Below are 11,628 nucleotides of genomic sequence, written 5' to 3'. Positions count from 1 at the left end.
TCGGATGTACCACAAATGCCTGTAGAATTTAATTCAATATGTACCACAACTATTTCAAACTTTTGATGATTTGCAAATATCATCTGGAACCTCATCTTTTTATCTGATCATTAGATGTTTGCCATACTCTAAGAGTTTAGTAGGGTTTTCTTTCCCTAAAGATAATGCCATTGCTGTGTATGTGTAGTAATATGCTGCACGGTCCCCCAGTATATCCTGGTGAGTAACCAAAACATTCTCTCCCAAAAACCTTGTCGATGAGGATAACTTTTTCTGCATTTTGTGGCAGCATTGGACCACCTAAGAAGTGAGATAATGTCTTGAAAGCATAGGTTGCAATATTCCCCTCTTGTGACATTCCATTGTGGAAGATTAGGATGGGTGCCTCACATAGACTAGGAAGATATTCTCCTAGAGCTGCATCCCTGCCATGGAATTGTCTTCTTCGACGACGAAGAAAGTCGTCCTTTTTAGCAATCCATGACTGCGAACAAAAGAAGTGTGTGTGTGTGTGTGTGTGTGAGAGAGAGAGAGAGACTAGAGAGAGAGAGAGAGAGAGAGAGAGAGAGAGAGAGAGAGAGAGAGAGAGAGAGAGATTGAGAGATTTGGGGGGGGGGGGGGGGGGGGGGGGGGGGGGGCAAGATGTTATACCATGAAAATCTCATCTTGCAAAAAAAGCTCATTCTTCCATAGGTTGACTGATCGGGTTGACTCCTATGCTGGTCGCTTAAACCAATCCTCCATATCCTGATTACTAGTTGATGGCTTGAGATTGTTTCGAATAGTTTAAAATGTGGCTTCATTAGGAAGGATTTCTTTATACTTTTCTGCCTTTTAAAAGAAAAATTTAAGGCAGTCCAGTGGGTTACTGGAGATCTCCATTGCCTCGTCATCACTACTGTCATCTGAAATAAATCCATTCCTCTCCTCTTGATACTTGGAGATAGTGGCCAATGCAAAGTCTTCCCGCAAACAAAAAATACTATGTATATCATGAAGGAAAATGTATGACCTATCTCCAAATATAAACTCTGGCACTCTTGGTAGCATTAAGGTGGCTTGCCGCTCATTGAAACCTGACACATCTAGAGGTAGCTTGATATCTGAGGTTTTCACTGAGAGACCTTTGCTTCGTTCCACCTCTTTTGCTTCTTCTTCAAGATCAATGGACTCCTCTATCTTCGCCACTTCAATGTATTCCTCATCCTTTTCATCTTTTTCATATGCTGGTAAACCGTGTTCCTCCATGACCTCCTTAGGATCTTTCATGAGACTTGTAAATAATCCATTTAAAAATATTTGAAATCCAAAGGATTCTTGAACCAGCTTGCACTCCCGTTCATGTAAGCTGCACCAATGGGGTCTGCACATAAGAGGCAGCTGATTGTACTTCTTGTAAGACCGTCTTTTAGGATCACAGTCTTTTAAATGGACTACCACCATTTCACCAACATTAACCCTGCCCTTTTGAGTATTAAGCTCAAACTCCTCTCGTTCCAGCTTCAAGTGTTCACACTGTTCAGCTATAAACACATCAAGATTAAATGGAGCATTAAAAATGTAGGAGACCAAGTCAAACTTATCACCAGCCCCAGAAGAAAATGCAAAATCTAAAAACCTTTCATCAATCACTGTAGGGTCTTCATAAATAACTGCCTCGTTTTTCTTTGGGATTGTTGCAACACATTGGGCACTCTGTAAAGTACGTGCTAAAAATACACCTCTCTCTTAAGTGAGTTCATTAAAATAAATTTTGGAGTAGAAGGGGACTCCATTTCGAGAGATGGATCAGTATCAGGCTCCTCTAAACTCATGGCAGGCTCTGCACCAGATATATCAATGGGTTCTGTGAAGTCTACATTCCTCTTCATTGAAGTTTTTAACAGCTCCGGAAGTCTTCTCTGAACGTTTCCTTGGCTAACGATGCGCTCGGGATCTATTTTTTGCCTCTTCCTCCTAAGAGATCTTAATCCTGCCATTTATTTCATACTGAGAAATATAAGTTTCTTCAAAAATAAATAAAAAGAAGAGCACCACATGATCATATAAGTTTTCAACAAACAATAGCTAGGTATCTCACAATTATTTCCTACTGATCATATAGAAAATAACACAAGATAATTAGCATATGTGCATCTTTTGATGGTTGTGTGAAGGGTCACTAAAATTTTGCCCTGCATAATGATTGATCAAATGCAAAATTGCTCTATAGTTGTGAAGGCAAAAGCCAATCAAGTGGATCACAGCATGCGGAGTACATAAACAAAACTCCACAAAACTACTGGCGCACCGTGATTAGCATATGTGCATCTTTTGATGGTTTGTGTGAAGGGCCCCTAAACTTTTTCCCTGCATAATGATTGATCAAATGCAAAATTGCTCTATAGTTGTGAAGAGAAAAAGCCAATCATTCGGGCAAGGTAAGGTCTCTTGCAATTTTCATACCTGATCTAGAAATGGCAATCAAAGGAAAACACCAAAAGCAAGCAGTAATTAATAATCATATACATATTTATAATACAATACTTGATTTTTACACAGTAATAACTACCAAAACATCAAAGAATTTTTACTCTAGAAAAAAGAACCTTGTACACTCTAAAAAATGGATCACGACGTGCGAAGTACATAAACGAAACTCCACAAAATTGTTGGCGCGCCGTGATCCAACTTTGTTAGGTACAATATTAAATTGCCTTTCACATTTTGTAGCACAATTCCTAGACACAACTAAGCTATTGACCAAATTATAGGCATGAAGAGATTGCCTTTACCTTCGTTAAGACTAGACATTGATCTTGAAATAGGGATTCAGGGCTGGGGACGTTGCTCTTGGTCTTCACGCTTTTGATTCCTGCACCTTGAAGGAGGCAGTGTCCTTTCTCTCTCTCTCTCTCTCTCTCTCTCTCTCTCTCTAGACTCTATCTCTCTCTTGATGACTGTATTTGCTCGTTGGTCAAGCAACGGATTGAGGTAGTAGCTCTCCCCTTTACTAAGTTACTCTCTCTCTCTCTCTCTCTGTCTCTCTCTGTCTCTCTCTCTCTCTCTCTCTCTCTCTCTCTCTCTCCTTTTCAGACAATAATAAACAATACCGTTTTAGCATTATTCAGAATCACGCCGAATAATATCCTACACGTGTTAGCAAGACATGCAATAAATGGCTGGTATGACCACAATAATGATTTTTCTACAATTGAAAAAAACGGGTACTATTTATGGTAACAAATGCACACTTGTATTCATGATGAGAGAGAGAGAGAGAGAGAGAGAGAGAGAGAGAGAGAGAGAGAGAGAGAGAGAGAGAGAGAGAGAGAGACCTAACCAAAGATATTTGCATCATCCGAGATGACCTCTTCAACCAAGGCGCACAGCTGTTATTGCCGAAGACACAGAGTGAAGAGCTACTAAGGTCAAACAAACTCCTTCAAGCGTTTTCAACCCATTGAAGGCAGTCTGCCTTGTATACTCATTTCAAACCGCTTCTATCCACCAAGAGAGGTATTCCTAGAGTGTTTAATGATGTAGGGGAGAGAGAGAGAGAGAGAGAGAGAGAGAGAGAGAGAGAGAGAGAGAGAGAGAGAGAGAGAGAGAGAGAGAATACAGCATGATAGGCTATGTTCACTTCTCAAAATGGACCCCGTGCACCGTGATCCACACAAAGAGAGAGAGAGAGAGAGAGAGAGAGAGAGAGAGAGAGAGAGAGAGAGAGAGAGAGAGAGAGAGAGAGAGAGAGAGAGAGAGAGAGAGAGAGAGAGAGAGAGATCCCGTCCATTTTTCTACTGCAATGGAATGGTAAGAACAAAGGCAATAGCAAGGAAGGCAGGGTAAGGACCAGGGCTTGCAAAGAAAGCATGTGGAAGGTCTGCTAGTAAGAAGAAAACACCATGGAAACCAATGAAGATATTGAAGGGACCAAGAATGAAGAATATTCAGAGAGATTAGAAAATCTCAGAAATGTATTGAGCTTTGGGTCCCTAAACTTCCTTTCCAAAGAGCAGTAAGGCAAATTTGTGAGGAAGCATGTGCTGATATAATGAGATGGAAGGCTGTTGCCTACTCTGTCTTCAAGAAGCAGCATAAGATTTTTTACTAGAGTACTTTTATGATATCACCATTGTTGCTGCTCATGCTCACTGGGTCACAATAATGGACAAGGACAGTGAGATGCTCAAGAGAGTACGTTGGAGATACGATAAGCTCATCATCCCTAATGAGTTTATTGACCCTAAAATGAAGGATATATTGCTAATATCACCAGGCCGACGGGAGCATGGGGTTAGTATTCATGAGGTTACTCATGATGTGAACACTAGAGCCAGAGCTGAGCAAGAAGAAAGACGTTATCTGGAAGCAGAGAAATTAAAGAAGATACAGACTACTGCTACTGATGAAGAGGCACAAAGGAGAAATTATGGGCTAGTTACCACATACCTAAATGAAAGAAACAACAATATTTTACATTCCATGAAAGCAAACATTCCCCTTGCTGATGGTACTCGGAAATTAGCTCTGAATACTATTGATATTGGGATTTTGAAAGATCGCAATGCAAAGATTACAGACCTTATTGTTTATTTATGTTTAAAGTAAGTGCCCTTTTCTATCTTTAAGATCCTTTACTTTTGTATTTGGTCACTAATTAAATCCTTGTTATTGATTGTAGCTTAATAAAGAGCCAACTCCCTCAACAAACCCATACTAAAATACATGTTTTAGATCCACAGTTGTCTATGCCACTCCAAATAAAAAACACCCGTCATGGCACATTGGAGAGATGGTTTGTCCAGTGTCCAATACTTCAAGTCATAACTCTGGTGTCTCCATACGAATCAAATAATCATTGGAGCCTTGTATGCATTGAACTGGACAAACAAGTGGTATGGACTATCAACTCCATACGAGGAACACATTCAAAGATAAGAGTGTGAGTGTTGATATAACCTTGAGTCTTTATTTGGGCTAGGGATGATGATCTCAATATTGTTAATAACAAATAACTTTCACTGTTCATAGATGTGTAAAATGATTACTTCACGCCTATGGAAGGCTTTGTGGAAATCATAAACTCTACAAGGAAACCTTTAAAGTTGTTGAAGTGCCTAATCAAACATATTAAATTCTTGTCGTTGGAGATGTCTTCTCCACGCAGAGTACATACTACATAGATTTTTTTTCTTTGAATCCATTTATGTCTAAGGTATATCCGTGCTATGGTTTGGACCAACTTGGTGCTATTATTAATTGAAGTATTGACCACAAGTTAACCTAATTTTGCAGAATGCTGTGGAAAATTATACCTTGGAATATCTACAAAGGTATCGCGCATCAATTATTCAACATCTACTATCTATTTCTTCTCCAAGAGTTTTAGATGCAGAAGATAGTTTTGTCAACGACCATATAATAACTTTAACAATGACCAGTGATGAGGAAGTCATGCCAGTTTCCACCACTAGAAACCAAATCCTAAAACTAACCCAATATTAGAGGAATAGACACCGGTTTGCTTTGCAATTGGAGCGGCTGAAATGGAAGTTGGAGTTGATCAATGTGAAGTAGACCAAGCTCTTGAAAATGCTGATGTAAAATGATCTTCAGAACCGAGGAATGCAACAGAGGGTCTAGGCCAAGTAGATGAGGATAAGGGAGTGCCTATTATTGTGGCACAAGATGAGGCACATGATCAATATGAGGGAGTCCAAGCTTTAGCAATTGCTAATGTGAATAGCTCTTCAGAGCCGAGAGGAGATACAGAGTGTCTAGGCCATGTAGAGGAGGATGCCAACGTTGCAAATCAAAGCCAGGAACAAACAACAAAACAAGTTAACTATTCGGCCATGGAAACACAAGAGTTCCGTACTGCACAACCACAAGAGGTGGATACCTTTGGCAATACAGAAGGGAATATCGACACTCAACAACAGATGTCAACATTAGACATGACCAGTATGGACTCTTGTTTCAAGTAGATATGTTTGTTCCGGTAATATCCATTGTACTTAAATAATATACTCTTTTTTGTTTCTAACTACTTATATGTATGCACACAATGATTGCAGAGAATAAATATTTTGAATCTCAATGGATTGTTGCTGCTACGACAGATGTACAGTGTACCTACAGAGATCTCCGGTTTACGTAGTTTCCGCTTGGAAAATCTTAGAGTAGTAATACGACCAGGCACAAGGAATTTTTGAATTTTTTGATTCCATGGTTTAGGGTTGCTATCCGGTCTTCAATGCAGCCCCAAAACTTGAATCCCCTTCTTTCCATAGTTTGCAGTTTGGCTGAAATTCAGAGATCGGATTTTTATTTTGTGTATAGTCAAAGAAATTTGTAATACCATTGCGGGACATTGCCACCCAACTAAAGCTCATGTACCACTTTTCTACAAGCCCTTTGAATAGATCAATGTGCCTTATGATGCTCTCAATACTTTGTTGATTGATGACACACCACATAAGGGTTTACTTAATCCACCCGGCACTACTATTTCGCCACCTTCATTTGAAGGGCATCTTCATGATTTTTACCTAGAGGACATTTTGGTCCCATACCTGCAAGGAATGTACTTAAGCCCATCGAGCACATAAAAATTTGTACTTACAAATGTATTTAGTAATTCATTGTTTATACATTAAATTGATACTGTCAACCTGTCTATGTGTTTTGAATACTGAGAGAGAGAGAGAGAGAGAGAGAGAGAGAGAGAGAGAGAGAGAGAGAGAGAGAGAGAGTTGTGAGCAAACACTTGATATTAATATTAAACTAGTCAAAAAATTTACATTTCATTGAAGCCATTCAGGCTAGATTACATGGACACGATTTGAATACGGCCAGAAATATCTCCACTGAAAATGCTTCTCCCTTTGTTGCATTACTCTTCATCCGCCTAGCAAGAAATAAAAGTTTACGGAGTCAATGTCGACAGTCTCCTCTACTATGTCATGTTAAAGTTGCAAAAGATTGCATTGCTACCTTATTGTAGTTACTCTCATAAGATTTAGGTCTTTGTCCACCACTTCCACGTCTATGACAACATTGTTTGCCAAACTTGTTGCCTCTTGATCCATAGGCACATAGCAACCTTCAACAAGGTGAGAACGCTTGTACCAAAAGGAGATTATTAGTGTCTGTGTCACAAGCATATACTTGACAATGAGAGTGTCTAGAGAAATCTTGCAACATATGCCATCTATTTCTTTCACATACCACCCTCGATCAAGAAGCTTATCATACAAGAGGGAATCAAATGATTTGCAGAGCAACATAGTTTTAGCAACATGAACATTGTAGGTATGAGATAACTCAACAAAGAGACCAAAAGGACATAAATTTTCAAGTTTCACCAATTTAGTGGGTACAAAGTTTTGGAGAGACCTCTAAACATCCCTATAGAGCCTGCTCATCAATGCCTCACTCATTGTTGTGTCGGGAACGGGCCAATCCACGGAGTTCCAGTTGGTTGGTAGTGAAACCTTCACCAACAATCCTCTCTGATTCCTTTGATTGAGTTGGTAGAAATGGTCATAGAAGAAAATACCCTCGTCTGCAAGGCTTTTGCTAGTTCTTCCCGCATACTGCAAGACCCCAACATGAGCATGGGTCATAGAGATGAGACCTATAATGCACTCCAGTGGCTCCCATTCCTCGTATGAGGAAGGATAAACATCTGTGACTGTAAAAGAATAGAAATAAATACAAACATTTGTATACCATAATTAAATATCCGTAATAAGAGGAGAAAAAAATAGATTCACATTAGAAATGTAAGATAACATTTATAGCGGAGTGCTAAATAATTAACTCACAGTTGCATCGTGGATTATGCACCATGGAGACATCGCCGCCATTAGCAATCACATCAGAGTGAGTGAAAAAATGTTGAACAAAGACCTCTTTCACAGTCTTCTTACCAACCTCAACTTTGAAATCCAGAACTCTTGCTTTCCATGCAGAACAAAACATATTTGTTGCCTTCGAGCTTTTTCTCCTTCTTGGCTGCATAAGAACCCAAGAACCTTTGCTTATCCTCTGCTCTTGCCACCTATTATTTGTATTGAGAGATTTTGAGATTGAGATACTGCTTATGCTACTATATGGTTTTCTTGGCACACTAATGGTGAGGTTAGTTGGGGACAATGTAGAGGAACCTCTAGAACTTCCTGAGTGGGAAGAAGACGAAGCCATGGCTATAATGGAGGGAGAATGAGTTTTGAAAGCCTTTCATAAAGGGAGTGGATATCTTTTAATAAAGGGAGAGAGTTAGCTATCAATCAGTAGTCAGGTCTCAGCAACTTGACGGCTACTGGCAATGGGCCCTACTTTGTGAAACGAGGAAGTTATCTTACAAAAATGGGACAAATCTCAATATTTTAAAATGCTTTCTTTCTTTTTTGTGATTTTTGCCATGCATTTCTACGTTACGTAAGGTTGCTGATCATTGGTTGCGCCTTCTTTTCTCTCTCTTCAATAAGGCCCTCCAAATGACCTCCAAAATTTCCTAATGTAGCTTTTAACAAGTTACAAGTGCATCTCAAGGCCCAAGTAGCCATCCTAAGGAGGTCCACCTTACATGCTCCATGAGTTCAAACAAATGGGATAAGATTATTAGAATTTTTGGGCTACAAAAGTATCCTATATGAAAGATCTTTTGGCAAAAAATGATGCTGATAAGTAGAAGGAATAAAAGCATCCCATAAATGAAGATATTTTCGTATTGAAAAAATAGGGACACTAGAAATATGAATAAAAACCGTATCAAAATTCTTACATGCATTCATTATATACACAAAATTTGAGTAGTGCCCCAATTAAGAGCACATGCAACATCCGCATGCATCCTGTGAAACATGAGCCAGCTTCGGAGCTTTTTGGCAAGATTCGACATTTGCATCCTTCCACAATGCATGCTACAAATGTCGTCTCATTGGCCACTATTCAAGGAACTATCTCAAGGCAATGATTGTTAGCGGTCCAATGGTAAAATCCACTTAGCGGCGTGAGTAGTAAGAGATAAAAAGCCCCCTATGAATACATGTAAGCTGAAGAAGGGTGTATGTGATTAAGTTGTGGCTATTGATGAAATGGTTGAGGAGGTTGACCACAATCCAATAGACAAGTAGGAAGAGCCGAGTAAGCTTGTTGGACCCTCTCAAGAGAATTTGACTTTCACTAACCCCCCCCCCCCCCCCCCCCCCCCCCCCGCGCTCCTCTTCAAGATGCGCTTGTTGAAGACAATTAGGATTTAAAGTTGGACCTTATTATTCAACTCTTATTAGCACGTGCAACATCATGAAGAGTTACTAAAGACACTACCAATCTTTGCATGTTTTTTGTTTGTTTGCAAAACTCACAATTGCAAAACTCGTAACTGTTGAGTGATTGTATTAGAATGCCACCAAGAAATATACAAAACAGCCTCAAGCTCATGCCGAGCCTTGAGGGACAGATGATTACATCAGTAACATACTATTACCAGAAGCCCAGTCCTTTACATAGCAAGGCTTGACCGGATGGTGAGGGTCGCCCTAAGCCAATCATCCGAGTTTTGCCTTTTACATATTACATTTATTATCTCCTTAATTTCTTGTACAATCTCTGAGAAGCTAGCCACAGAGAGGTTGCTATCAAATACACGACAGTTCCTGACCTTCTAGATATTATTGAATAAACAATATCTGACAATTTGAGTACATATTAGAAGTACGACACTTTGAAACTATTTCCCACCAAGACACATATCACTCTTGAGAAACCCTGTCTTCCACATTCTTTGTATCCCTTTGTACACCTTCCCTGCTAGGCCTCTAATTGCAGAACATGATTCCATGAAAATGTGGGCGAGGTCTTTGCTAGACAATCTACACCCTAAACATCTATCGGATCCTATACCATGTGGGTGAATCTTGACGCCTGTTGACAAAGACCTCCACAACACCTTCCATAGAAATATATTCATAAAATGAGGCCACTATGGATTCCAAAATTTTAATGTTCTTCTTGGCTTCAACCCATTGAGCTTCCAACCATTGTTTCTTCCACTGTTTGTTCAAAGGGGCAAACCAACGAGCCTCGTGCATTAACACTATGTATATGCCCTTGTTATGAGGTTTAAAGAATTGACCACTCATGCGCCATTTCCAAGCTTTCCACTCAAAAGTAGATTCCCAGATCGGCATCAAAATATTGTCCAGGTCTTCTACAGCCTTGTTGACAAGTAGCTTCTCAGTGCCATTGAGTTGACACTAGGAATCCAACTGGGCATAGGATTTCTAGAACTTGCTGTTTCCATCCCAGAAGTGGATCAATTGCTGGAGTCCTTTATTGTTCATCCTTCTTGCAATTTCTCTCCAATAAGGGTTCACAATTACACCATCAGCTTTGGACAGCCAAGGAGACCAATGCGAGATGGAAATTTGGAAGTATCTAATTAATTCACCCCATTACAATACCCATATTTCTCTATTGCACTTTTGCCCCAAATCTCCTGGGTATGCCACCCAATATCAAGCTAGACCACCTCGGGGATAATAGTTTATTGTGTACCTCGATCCCTTTTCACTGACCACCTATAGAGAAAAGTTTTGCCTTGTCTATCCTATCCTTAGTCATGATAGCCCAAGACTGGTCTTGTATTGTGATTGAGACCACAAAATTGGCACATAGGGCCTCAACATGAACAACATGGTTGAGAATTCCGAGGTCACCTTGGACTATTGGTCGAGCGATAACTTCCCACTTTCCCAATTTCCATGGCGACGAGGCTTTGGTGTTGTTCCTCCATAAGAATCTTTTAACAGGTTTGAAAAACTCCTTTCAGTTACATTTGGCTATTTAGAGGAGCGGACTCATGAATGCAATATAAGGAAGCATAAATGAGTTGATCACTTTGGCGTGACTCGGGAAGGGAAGCAACACATACTCCCACCTTCTCGTTTTTCTCTGGATCTTCTCCAGGACCCATTGAACCTTTTCTTGTGTGTAATGTGCGCACCCAAGGGGCCGCCTAGATGTCAAATGTAAATACCGGATAAATATGAGAGTGTGCAGGTAACAAGAGTCTGTGGGCTCAATCACCAACTCACTTGAGTATCTGGAAAGGCCCACAATATCTCAAAGATAATTTAGGTGTTGGGCCAGTCTTCAAACTTTCTGAATGCTCTAGCACATGCAAAAATACCTCTTCCCATTTCATGAAGGTAACTTGCCAACCATTCTCATCACCGTACTCCTTATACAGATCCTGCACTTATAGAATATTGTAAAGAGTCAGTTTTAGCATATCCATATGGTCTTGGATAAAACCCTTGACTTGTTGGAGCTTTTCAGTTGCCAACCCCACCGTAACTTGTGACCTAGGTTGACAACCATCCAATAGCATGAAAGGACTAAATCCAGTTGTTACATGCTTAGCACTATTGTAAGAAAACTCAAGAAGAGGTAGATAATCTTCCTAGTTTGACTGCTTTTTGCTAACGTATTCTTGTAGCATATCCTCTAAAATAACTTCCTTCAGACACAATCTCCCCTGAAAAAATTGATGGGTCAAATGAGTCATTTTCCATCAAGGAGATCAATCTCGACTTCTCAATACTACACTTCAACCTCGAAGCCACAAAAAATGTC

The 11,628-nt window shown here is 39.9% G+C and overlaps 1 pseudogene; it reads right to left on the bottom strand.

Moving 5' to 3' along the window:
• Positions 1–6,877: 6,877 nt before the first annotated feature.
• LOC147461840 (uncharacterized) lies at positions 6,878–8,190 on the bottom strand (annotated as a pseudogene).
• Positions 8,191–11,628: the final 3,438 nt, after the last annotated feature.

This window comes from Adiantum capillus-veneris, chromosome 3 (assembly GCF_014529385.1).
Source record: "Adiantum capillus-veneris isolate H3 chromosome 3, ASM1452938v2, whole genome shotgun sequence".
NCBI classification, from domain to species: domain Eukaryota; kingdom Viridiplantae; phylum Streptophyta; class Polypodiopsida; order Polypodiales; family Pteridaceae; genus Adiantum; species Adiantum capillus-veneris.
The sequence above is the reverse complement of the archived record's forward strand: the minus strand, read 5'-3'. Positions and strand labels throughout refer to the sequence as shown.